The 12,083-nt window shown below is 33.1% G+C and overlaps 1 long non-coding RNA gene across 1 annotated transcript; it reads left to right on the top strand.

The window, feature by feature from the left end:
- The first annotated feature begins 1,953 nt into the window (after positions 1 to 1,953).
- On the top strand, positions 1,954 to 5,935 carry LOC131066040 (uncharacterized). The gene is made up of 3 exons (XR_009111541.2): positions 1,954 to 2,174; positions 5,403 to 5,504; positions 5,623 to 5,935. It is a non-coding gene; the product is annotated as an uncharacterized LOC131066040 (long non-coding RNA).
- The last annotated feature ends 6,148 nt before the right edge of the window (positions 5,936 to 12,083 follow it).

The raw sequence follows: 12,083 nt of genomic DNA, 5'->3' as shown, positions 1-12,083 counted from the left end.
TCTTGATGTGTTGAAATGTTCAAGTGAATGTTTTTAAATATATAAAAAATCATCACACAAAACATGTGTAAATTTGACTCCCATCAATTAGTCAAAAAGTACACCAGTCAATAATTTGAACTTAAAAGATGAAAGGACCCTAATCATGTGGGACCAATCCCATGCATAATAGAAATTACCTAGAATAAATAAATCTAACTATTAAGATAAGAATTAAGCTTGTGGGAATTAATGCTAAAAAATATGTGAATAAATGTAGAAAAGGAAGAGATGAAGTCAAATGCATGAAAATGCGTGGAAGTGAGACTAAAAAAGTGTGGCTAGTGATTCTAGGAAGGAAACAAACATAGCACAAAGTGTGCAACATGTAATTATGTAATTATATTAAGACACTTTTTCAAATGAACATGAAAATATTGTGAATCAACATAGGTGTGAAAATTTTGCCATTAGAAAAACACAATGATTAAAAACAAAAATATAATTTTTTCCACTTTTTTATATATCTTTTTTCCACTTTTTTTATATATCTTTAAAATTTCTTAAATGTTGGTTATTTTTGTAAAGGAAAATAAGTTTTCCCTAGAGATTAATTTTTAGGTTAATCTTATAAAATACATACAAACTTATGCATTATTAACCTAGATTGGTAATGAATATGATTATGGGATATTAATAGTCTAATATTAAATTTTAAGCAAGACAAGTATTTATTTCCACCTTTTTATGTATCTTTAAAATTTCTTAAATGTTGGTTATTTCTTATCCTAGAGATTAATTTTTAGGTTAATCTAATAAAATGCATACAAGTATGCATTAGTAATCTAGATCGGTAGATTGGTAATGAATATGATTATGGGATATTAATAGACTAATATTAAATTTTAAGCAAGATTGCTTAAAATTTAATATTAGTCTATTAATATTATTTGAAGGGGTCGTCTCAATAAAAAACTATAATTATTTGAAATTTTTTCAAAAAAAAATAGAAATCCCTATTTTTTAGGCATGCAAATTTGTGCGGGTAAAAAAGGGGTGGGGTTAGAAATTACTGGATGTTAGCTTTACTTGTTTTTATTATGCACATACAAAGATATCATATTCATGAAACCACTAGCTTGCTTAAATTTTGAAGATTAATTAAAATAACCATAATTATATAAGCATGATTATGAAAAATTAATATTCTAATACTTTCTTTGTTTAACAATAATAATATTATAACATAAAACAAGTGCCACATAATGGCTAGTACTTGCCTTGTTTTTAGTATAGTTTTAATAATAATTATGATTTAATTTTAATAATGATTATATTTTAAAAATTATAATAATTAAGATAAAAAAAATTAAACATAATTATTTCATAATAATTAAAATTTTGCTACAAAAAATAATATAAATTAAACAAAAGAATGTCCATTAAATTTGGTACGAAGCCTTCTGAAAGCTTAAGGAAAGGCTATATAGTTGCCACTAAAACTAATTATTTTGGATTTCCTAAAAATTCGCTTATAAGAGCTAAATTGTATTTAGCTAATAAGTGTACAGAAAAATAATTTTCTTAATTTATAATGTTAAAAATTGTACAATTAGACTTTGGTTAATAAAAATATTAAAAAAATTAAAAGTTAAAATTTGTTTGTGATTGGTTCAAAATAATTTTTTTAATAACTAGTTAACTGAAAAAACAAAAAACTCATTACAATTATAATAACATTAAACTTAACAAATGCCCATCTATAATCTTTCACAAATACTCGTACCTATAATCTTTCACAAATACTCGTACCACAAATACACATTTGTATTAACGGCAACAATTAATTTTAAAAAACAAACCGAAAAAAAGAATAGCCGTTACCCCGCTCCTAACCCAACGGCCCCAACGGCACTCAAATTATAATTAAATTTGATTTCTCCTTCTCACATTGTCGTCTTTGTTTCTTTCAGATGTAGTTTTCTTACTCTGTTTTTCTTTTGAGCATGGCCATGCCTCCTGTTTGTTCTCTTCAAGTCATTTTTTTTTGTTTTTTGAATTTTTTCTGCATTATTGTGTATTCTTTTTTTCTTTTAATTTGTGTTGGGTAAGAATAGAGAAAATGTTTACTGTGGACTGCAAAACGGGGAATTCCAAGCGTTGATGAGACTCCTCTTACAACATTCAAAGCCCTGGTATGTATTCAACTTCACTTTTGATTGTTTTGAAATGATTGATTTGGAACATGTAGAGAAAAATTGCTTTTTTATATTCTATTATTTTCTTTTAAAGGATTTCCATGCCCTGTTCTAAGGCTCACAGTAGCCATGTATAAGTCTATCATGGAAGTCAAGAAAGCAACATTCCAGATATTTGTTCGTCTGATGTTTTGGATCCCTGGCATTAGATGGTCTGCAACCTTCTCTACCGTGTTGTGATGCTTCCATGGAAGTTCCCTGGATTCTTGAACGAGATCCTCTTGTTCCTCTAAATTTCTTTGTCCTTCTTCCTCTGATTTTATTTCCCATTCTTCCTCCTATTTTCTAGGTTTCTCAGCATCAATGTCGCTCTCCATCTCCATGTCTGTTGAATTATGCAGGGTTTCTGTTGCCAGGGACTCTGCTTCCTTTTTATCTGTCTGTGAAGAACTTTGGAAGGGATTTGCTTTTGTGCTTTCTGATTTTTTCTCTAATTCCGCCTCTTCAGAATTCGTTAACATTACTGTGTTACGGGTTTGAATGCTCGTAGGATCTGAATTACTCAAGTTTTAATTTCTCTAGAGTTTATAGCGGATTCTAGATTACCTGTGTTATTTGTTTCATTGTCCATGGAATTCACAATGCTTTTCAAGTCTAGGTTCATGGTAACCTTGGAATTCGCCAAGGGTTCAGCTTGGTCCAGTGATTTGATATTTATGGCATTCTGTGCTTTGGTGCCTTTGGAATCCGTCAGGGTTTCAGATTGATGTCAAGATTCCTTCAATCTGGTGTTGTTCTGTTGATATTTTTAGTGTTTCAATTTCACGGTCTTCAATATTTTGCATTCCGATTTCTGTTTTGTTACCCACCGAATCTATTTGCATTTCACCTTCATTGCTTTTAGTTTCCTGTATTCTAATTTTGTTTTCTTGTCTACTGAATTTGTCTGCATTTGATTTTTTTCAATTTTCTGCATTCTAATATCTGTTTCTGCTTCAGTTGAATTTGTACACATTTTATCTCCATTGCTTTCACATTGACATACCTGGAGTTGTTCCAATAATCAAGAGCTATTTCTTGTTCATGTACACATCAGCTCTGATTCTATAGCTTTCTTATGGTCCTTTTAACATTTCATCTTGGGATAATACCAAGTATAAAGAAAGGGCTTCATGTGGGTATCTGTCTTGCATAGCATGGAAAGTGTCTGTTTAGATTTTAGGTCTTCATGGGTAAGCTGGATGTTTATTCATTTCAAAATACTATGTTCTTGTTAAGCTTTAGATGCGTTTTTGGTCTAATGTGATTTGTTAGAATTGTTGTTCATGCTTAATGGAAATATACAAATGAAGTGTTGTGTTAGTTGTTTCTTATTCAACAACATTCCCCAGAATAACATTTCTGCCCATCAATAGCTGGCTAATATGTTTGGATGGTGTTAGAGAAAGTATGGCTTTGAGTGAAGTTGATTGTGGCTGAGGAAGAAGACAGTTTGCTATTGGCCAGGAAAATGTGGATGGGGTGTTCAATAGAAGATAACGTGTTGTATACATAACAGTTTAAGGTTTGATTATTTGTAAATGAAAAAAGAAAACAACATACTACTTATTTTGAAACACTTCCTAATGGAGAGACTCAAAGAGGGTCTTCGAAATAAGAATTCTGAACGAAGCTGAAGTAATAGATTTTAAGGAGATTTGAAACCGAGTGACTTGATAGATTAGATTTAAGATCTTAAGCTGTTTTTTTAGAAACAGGAAATATGATTAAACAATACAAAGGGAGAATGAAGAGGGAGAATGAAGATCGCTATAATGAAGATGAAATTCCATGCGGCCATCCGGTAGGAGGACTTGTAGAAGGATGTGACAAGATAACATAAGGGGAAAACCAGATTCTGAAAAATATACTAAAGCATTTGTGGGCCAAATTCCTACTCTTAAGACTTACCACCAGAGTTTGCCTAGGCAATTTTAGAACTTAGTACAGAGGGACTTATAATTTTTTTGTTGAAGAGTAGATAGGTGTTTTATACAATTATAAATCACAGTAGATATGTACAGGAATGAAGAACAAGTCACAAACAAAATTTTGTTGAGTTTTGTAGATATGTACAGGAATGATGAACTAGCAGTTTGACACTACATTGTATGCATTTAATAGAGGAAAAGACATGATGCTAGAGAGGGAGAACTAGCGAATACTTTAGGGATAGGGAAAGTCACATCTGGGTCAATCCAAGAAGATTTGAAGCAAACGAAAAGAATATGATATGAATGGAGAAGCTGGACAAAAGAATTTTTTTCACTTTCTTTTGATGCCATGTTATTCTTTAAATGGAAATATTACTTCATGCAAAGGCTTGCATATGACATCCTGTCTATCTTTTAAGCCTGAGGCATTTATTATTCCCTTGGTGCCTACTACCATACATTTTCTCCTTTGTCTGTCAGACAGATGCTGACATCTCAAATATGTTTATGCCTTAATTTGCAGCCAAGCTGTCCAGAAACGACCACATAACCAAATGCTAGGCCACTGTGAGATTGAAAATGGAAAGGTGTGACTCGCTACTGCTGATTTCATTGTGTTGCCAATTCTCCCTCATTCAAAAAAAAGATTGAAGATACCACGTTCTATCCCATTGATGAGAAAGAATGACATCATGCTCCCCCTTATACCCTTCCCTTTAGAAAGGGGTTAATGCATTCCATTTTCTATTTTCTACTTGAAAATTTGCGAGAGAGCTTACACTTGGGAATAGTGATGAAATTTTCAGTGTTTGTGATTATGATTCAGGAGAGTAACTGTTCCTGCTACATGGACTTCAATAATTGGAAGTAGTTGGAAAAAAACAGGGGAGACTGAGGTCAAATGGATACCTCTTTTGCTGCATCAAATAATTACAAATCTCGGAGCTTTTGATCTCAGTTGTGTTCTTCTTGCTTGAATTTAAATGAATTTGAGGCTGATTTTCCCTATGTTTTTCAGTAAAACATTTCAGGCTGTTCTAAACAATGAAATTGCACGCTATGCACAAACTGGGTCGATGGATTGGTAAAACTAGATATAATCTAATTTAAGAAGCATAATCCCTGTAATAATCTGTTGGGTACATTTCCTGTTTTATTTATGAATTAACATTACTGCCATGTTATGAAGTAAAAATTGAATTTTGTTTCTTACTGAAAGTCATCTATCTTGTCTTGTTTTATTTTGTATCAGGGAACTACTTCTTACATTTACTGTTTCAGACTGATAAAGTAATGCCAACATGAAAAAACTGAAGAAAATGGTTTTGGCTGTATGGACACCTGACAGTGCAAGGTAATGGGCTATAATATTATGCATATGAAAGTAGCATTTTATGTATGAATTATTCTTGCAGGGATGATATTGTATGTTTGATCGCATTTATTAATTAATTAATTTTTTATTATTATAGATATAAATTGGCTCCCTTTCGAACAACTGGGTAGTGGTGGTTCTATAGAACAGAGTTCAAGATCTACAATTCCTGCCAAGTAGTGAGAATATATTAGACTGTATCCCTTTGTTTCATTCTGAACCAGAAACATATGGAAGGTAATTCATCATGGCAAATCCAAAATAGAACTAAGAAAACACATTTCAGCTTTCAATGCTCAATTCAGTTTCGGTAATGCCCATTTTCTACTGCTGATTTCCTCTGTTGTCCATTTGTTCTTTTTCAATTTACTTAATTTCTTCCTTGGTGAAGTAGGATTGTCTACATGTGCATGGTTTTAAATTTTTTCCCTAGATCATATTATACGAGAGATCAAACTTATCCTCAAACATCTTAAATCTTTAGTCACTGGACCAACTTGAACATGAAGTGTCACGATTACCCTTAGATGGTCGTTCTACCTCATCGTAAGCTTTGATATTGAGTCTCTTTTTCTCGGATCTATAACCCTCATACACTATCCTAATGTGTTTATCGATTACAAGGTACAAACACTTAAACCAACTTCTACCATCTATAAATTTACATTTTACATGCGATTGATTTACTTTGTAGTTTATATTGGGTGAATGATTTTTGAAGTTCCTTGTACTTTCCACTTCAATCAATGACTACTAAATTATTGAGATCTATTGCAATCCATGTATGCTTGTTGATCGTTGGAGATTTTGTTTTGGATTTGAAATTAATAGGGTTATCATTGCTCAATATATCTATCACTCTACATATAAGCATTGCCATTAAGTGTAGAAAACTCTTTTATGTAGATATAGATGCTATGACAAGCTTAAAAGTCATCTTTACTCGTCTAAAGTCACCTATTAGTATATAATAGTTTTATATGAGTCTAAATTGATAGAGACTGTAATTAGCTAGTACTAGAGGATTAGTTTGATTCGTGCCTTACCTTGAAAAGCCTAGAATGGATTTAGCAAGTTTAAGGGAATACTCAACTAGTTTATTATGTGGATTTAGCATGAGAGTTTGACTTCTCTAAGATTGTAAAGCTTGATTCAAGGTATTTTTTAATTAAATAAATTTCAGTTTAGTGGACTTGAATGGGAGTTGTATGACTTAAGTTTAAGTCGATTAGGGCTTTCACTAGTATTTTACCTCTTAGCAGTCTATGAATAATGGCAAAGTTGGGCCAATCAATGAAGAAGGTTTTCAAGTTTAGTAATTGTATGATGTAAGTTTTGTATAATTGATATTAAATAGCTTAATTTTATTTTCACGAGTCTCTTTTATTACACTACGAATTTATACACATGTTATGTGAGAAGATATGTTGATATTATTTTATCAACAATTAATGGTCAAGAGAGTCATGATATTTCTTGCATTTCTCATACAAATGCATAGGTTAAACAGTAATTGAAAATAATGTATCAAGTATTGATACGCGGGGATGTATTCTACTATTAGAAACTATTGTTATTCATACCGTCAAGTATTGATATGCGGATGGAATATACCATCAAGTATTGATATACGGGTGCATTCCATGATTATAAACTATTAGAATCACTATTAATATGTATACATCAATCAATATTTATGAAAATCTATACAATTTAGTAAAACCTAGAAAGACCAACTTAGGGCAAGGTATGTCATGATTTAGACAATCGATAGTTAATTTATTAAATGATAATTTAGATAATCAATAGTTAATTTATGAATACTTTTTCTTTGTATTCATGATCATATTATGTAATAAAGGCAAGTATTTATGGGTTGGGTATATAGCAAGAGATTCGAAATTGATATTATTAACTAGAGATCAAAACTTTGATTTCACTAATTTAGAGAGGTATTCTAAGTATAGAATGGCATATAATTAGGAACTTCTCAAAAGTAGGCTTCTATGAGCCTAGTAGATGTGTTCTTTGTTTGATTAATTAAGAAGAACTTAATCATTTAATTCTTCATTCTGAATACATGAGAGATATTTGAAAAGCCTATGAGCCTATTAGATGTGTTCTTTGTTTGATTAAATTAAGAAGAAATTAATCATTTAATTCTGCATCGTGAATACCTAAGAGATATGTGAAACTTAAATAGTTTCAATTTGAAAAGTCTTGGAAGCTACTTCAAAAGTTACTTTGAGTCTACAAAGGTCACTTCCAGTCCTTACATTCCACTTTACTCCACTCCAGTGCCATATCTTTCCATTACCAATTTGTGATATTTATTAAAAGTCCTCCTTGGTAGCTTTCTTATTAAGACATTGAAAAAGACATTTATTGTCACATCCCACAAAGTTAGTGACTGCAAATTAGAAATAAATAAACTAAAATAGTCAAAGTATCTTAAGTAAGGAGGTATGGGCTGCATATGGGGTTCTTGGGTACACAGTATGGTATCTCTTTCAAACTTTCAGTTCTCAAGTACATTTAGGAAGGGTGCTAGCATCAGAGTCCTGACAGAAGTATGGACCTCAATGAAGCCTGCAAATTGGGGAAAAACCATAAAATATGGTGTCATGGGATGCACAGAAAAGGGGAGATAGGAAAGAAATGGATTGGGGAAGGAATTTATAGTTTTCAGGCAAACAAAATTGGCAAGTGTTAAGATGAATACCACAGACAATTCCCTATCTTTCATGTGCAAGCCAACATGGGGAGCTTTGGAACCAACTATGGAAATCTATCAACATGTATAGGGCCAATGAATGGCATGAAGAGGAGAGAAAGTGTTTGCAGGGAGGAACAACATGGAGGGGAAATGCAAAGAATGATAAGAAAATTGAGGGTAGTGTTAAAATGAGCTTGGGTTCACGCTGAATATGGCCTTACTTGGCATGCATCAGTGAACAATGAGTTGTCATACTTGTGGTGCTGACTTGGTCTTGTAGTATGGTGATTGTAGGCCGATTTTGTTGACGTGCTATGTGGAACCAACCATAAATATCGTTTCATGGAAAATAATTTGTGCAGTATATAGAAGGCATGGGTATCTAGTGCTAAATTGGGAGCTCTCGAAGATGGCATGGACATCCATAAAAGAATAAAAGAAGTGGGTTTGGCCAAATGGTATCGCTGCAACTTCTATTGTAGACATGTTCAAAATAAGGAAGCATAGACAAAGCATGTGAATTGTTTAACAAAATGCTTCAACCAGAAAGGGGATTTCATGGAATGCAATGATTTAGAGGATGTGCACAATTTGGAGTTGTTAAAAAGGCTTTGGAAACTTTCAAGCAAATGTAACTGGTAGGTGAAAAGCCAGGCTCCATAGTAGCTACTAGCATGCTCCCAATTGACAGCTAGGTGCCACTAGGTTAGATGCTAAACCACAGTGTTGTTGATCATTATAAATGATAATGGATTGTTCATTCACCTATACATTGTTGAAAATAGTCAATTGCGTGATTGTTGTTAAATAAAAGATTTATCCTTTTTGTTTAAGATTAAAATGTGACAAATTTATTAATGGCATGTGCTTATGATAATGTATGAATGACATTATTAAGCTAGCAAATATTGAACTAATTGTATGAACAATAATTGTAATACTTCTATTTGGATAAACAGTAGAGGTTAGTTATGATGATTCCTAAGTAAGGTTATAGGCATAAAAAAGTAGTGAAACTTTAATGTCAAGGCCAACTTAAAGATTTTTTGGAGAGATGAATATAATATTATATATGTAGCACAATATTGTTGTTAATCAAGGATATTCATCATGTCTATTATGGAGTCCCTATTACTAATGTATAAATTTAGAAGTGATAATTGGGTATGCATCATGGTAGAACTTTAATCAAGTTTGAATTTTATACTCGTGGATATTGATAATCTATCATGTAGAAATTATAAAGTGTACACCATATCATGATCATAACATTGATACAAACTTGATGACCTAACCTTCATCATAAATTCTTAGGAATGGGTTGTGATAAAAGGGTGTCATGTTGTAAATAATACTTTCCAATGTATTAGTGACATGCTTAATTAGAGTAGTAAAGGAGCTCAATTATATATATGATGCCTATGACATGTTGTTTATTCTTGTGTGAAACCCAATGAAACCTTACATGGCTTTGCATTACAATATAACTTTTGGATGTGGTAATTATGAATTAAATAAGGAAACCTCATGTTAAAGTATACACTATATGACATGGTGTCATGGACCGATGATTATGTATGGTTCGTGCAAACTATGAGAATTCTTCTTAAGTAATCAACCTAACCTCAGTGTTATGAAGATGAACATTTAGGATATAATGAGGAAAATTTACTAACTAAGAACTTATTGTAACCAAAGGATAATGATTTGAATAACTTTATGTTTGAATTTTAAGAGAAACAAGATGACAAAGAGTAATAGATGAATTTTTTAGGTATAATCTTAACTTGGGAATAGGGTTGGCTTTATCTACATATTGTTAAGCACTAATCATAGTTGATAATTAGTGAAAGGAATCCTAATAGGTAGCTATGAAATTTGACTATCGTTATTTGATAAGATTAGATATTATGTGGGTATTAATGTAAATTGAGCTCAAATATATATAGCCCTCTATCTTATTAAGCGTCAACCTAAGATGATAGCCTATTATTCTATAGGCTTTCCCTACAATTCTATGGGATTGAAATTTAGTGGGAGGTCACCCTTATTGCCACCCACCCACTAGTCAAACCCTACACTAATTAATCCCCATAGAATTGTAGGGGGGCGAGGCAATTAATCAGCTTGCTAGAATAATCATCACTCGATAGTTGGAGCTAAAATAGTTCTAGAATCATGCCCCCAGCCCCCTATGATTTAGTTGGGGGTAGGTCAAGAAGGGTATATATATTGTTTATTCTAGCTCGTTTCTAGCAATTATCGAGAGCTTGATTCTAGAACTATTTAGTGGGCTTCAATCAAGCCCTTCTCCCAATTGATTAATTCTTTCTAGAACCCTACAATTCGGTTGGGGGTGGGGGCTAGAAAATAGGTTCGGGAACCATCCATCTGTAGGTTGTAATGCCTCACTCTAGGAGAGTGCGTTGGTGTTCAATCAACCCTATCTCGCTCAAGCTACCTGTCCCTAAGATCCAAGAGTTGGTGCCAACTCCCCCAACCTCATGGCTCGGTAGCTATTCGATCAAGGTGGCCAAAGAAAGAGGAAAGGTGGCACACACAATTATTTCTTTAGATATGAAGAAGCCAGGCAAGGTTGAAAAAGAAAAAAAAAGTGTTCTAGTAGAGTAGGTATTAGTTCTAGGTCGATCAATTGGCGATCATATACTCCTATATTGGGGTATATGTGACTAATAAACCACTAAAGTTGGAAAAGTGTCAGACATAGCCATATTGATCAACTAAGTATTAGAAAAGATCATTGTAGTGGCAATACATGTAGGAAGCTCATTTAATGTTACTCTATCTTCCTTTCTTAATGAAATACTAAAACATATTATATAATTTTAGAATGGTATTTGGTTATTGTGGTACAAAAAATTTAGTGGCCCCTTCCATGTAGGAACCTTAGTATAGAAAATATAATATGTATTCCAAATGGAACTATTCTCCTATGAGTTGGTCAGAACTAAGGTAATTTTTGTTGAGTTGTAGTCCTAGCTCGAAAGTCGATATGATGAAACCTTAGGAACATGTGTGTTGGTGTCCTTTGGGAGAAGGATGCCCCTATGGCCTCAAGTCCATAGGGGTAGGGTCTAGTGGGGAACAACTCCAAAGTTTGAGGTTGTTCATAACTTGTCGACCTTTCCTCTTTATTAGACTTCAAATGAGGCTGAATAGGCATTAGAAGATTATGAAAGAGTTAAGAAATTGATGGAGAGGCCTACCCAAACTCCTAATGACAAGCCCAAACAAGGTTAGGCTAGTGACCCCCTAACTACACACAAGGGTCTTGCAAGGAAGGACTCTACACCTTGGATGAAACTACACACACATTCATTATGCTTAGGCCTACTCAAAGTGAGTAAAAGGCTTCAACTCCTCAAACATGCTTTACCGGTGACCTCTACTCCTTGAGATTTTGAATTTGGCCAACACATGTCATCTAAAGACTCTTTGAAACACTGGTTTTGGTTTAGGACACCAATTCCTTATACCTCTTTTGTAAACCTACCCCCTCAGCTTGTAGCCCTATTTGACGATAGAATGGACCTTAACTCAAAATGTTCCACTCACCCATACAAAAAATTTAGCATTTCAAACACCCTTTTGAAAGTTATATTGATCCCCAAATTGGTTTGGCTAGATCTATAGATACAAGGTATGTTCCCTTCAGAGGCTAAGAGACCTAATAAGGGCAATTAGCCCTATTTTCCAAAGCAACTACCTTTACCGGTAGACCAAATGACAAATCAACTTAATGGGCATGTGGGGGATAGTTAGAAACCTCTAGTTCCAGGGTTACACTCCTGGAATCCACCGCTATGACAACTTATGATAAC

Source organism: Cryptomeria japonica, chromosome 11, assembly GCF_030272615.1.
Source record: "Cryptomeria japonica chromosome 11, Sugi_1.0, whole genome shotgun sequence".
Lineage (NCBI taxonomy): Eukaryota > Viridiplantae > Streptophyta > Pinopsida > Cupressales > Cupressaceae > Cryptomeria > Cryptomeria japonica.
This window is presented reverse-complemented; position numbering and strand designations above follow the sequence as displayed.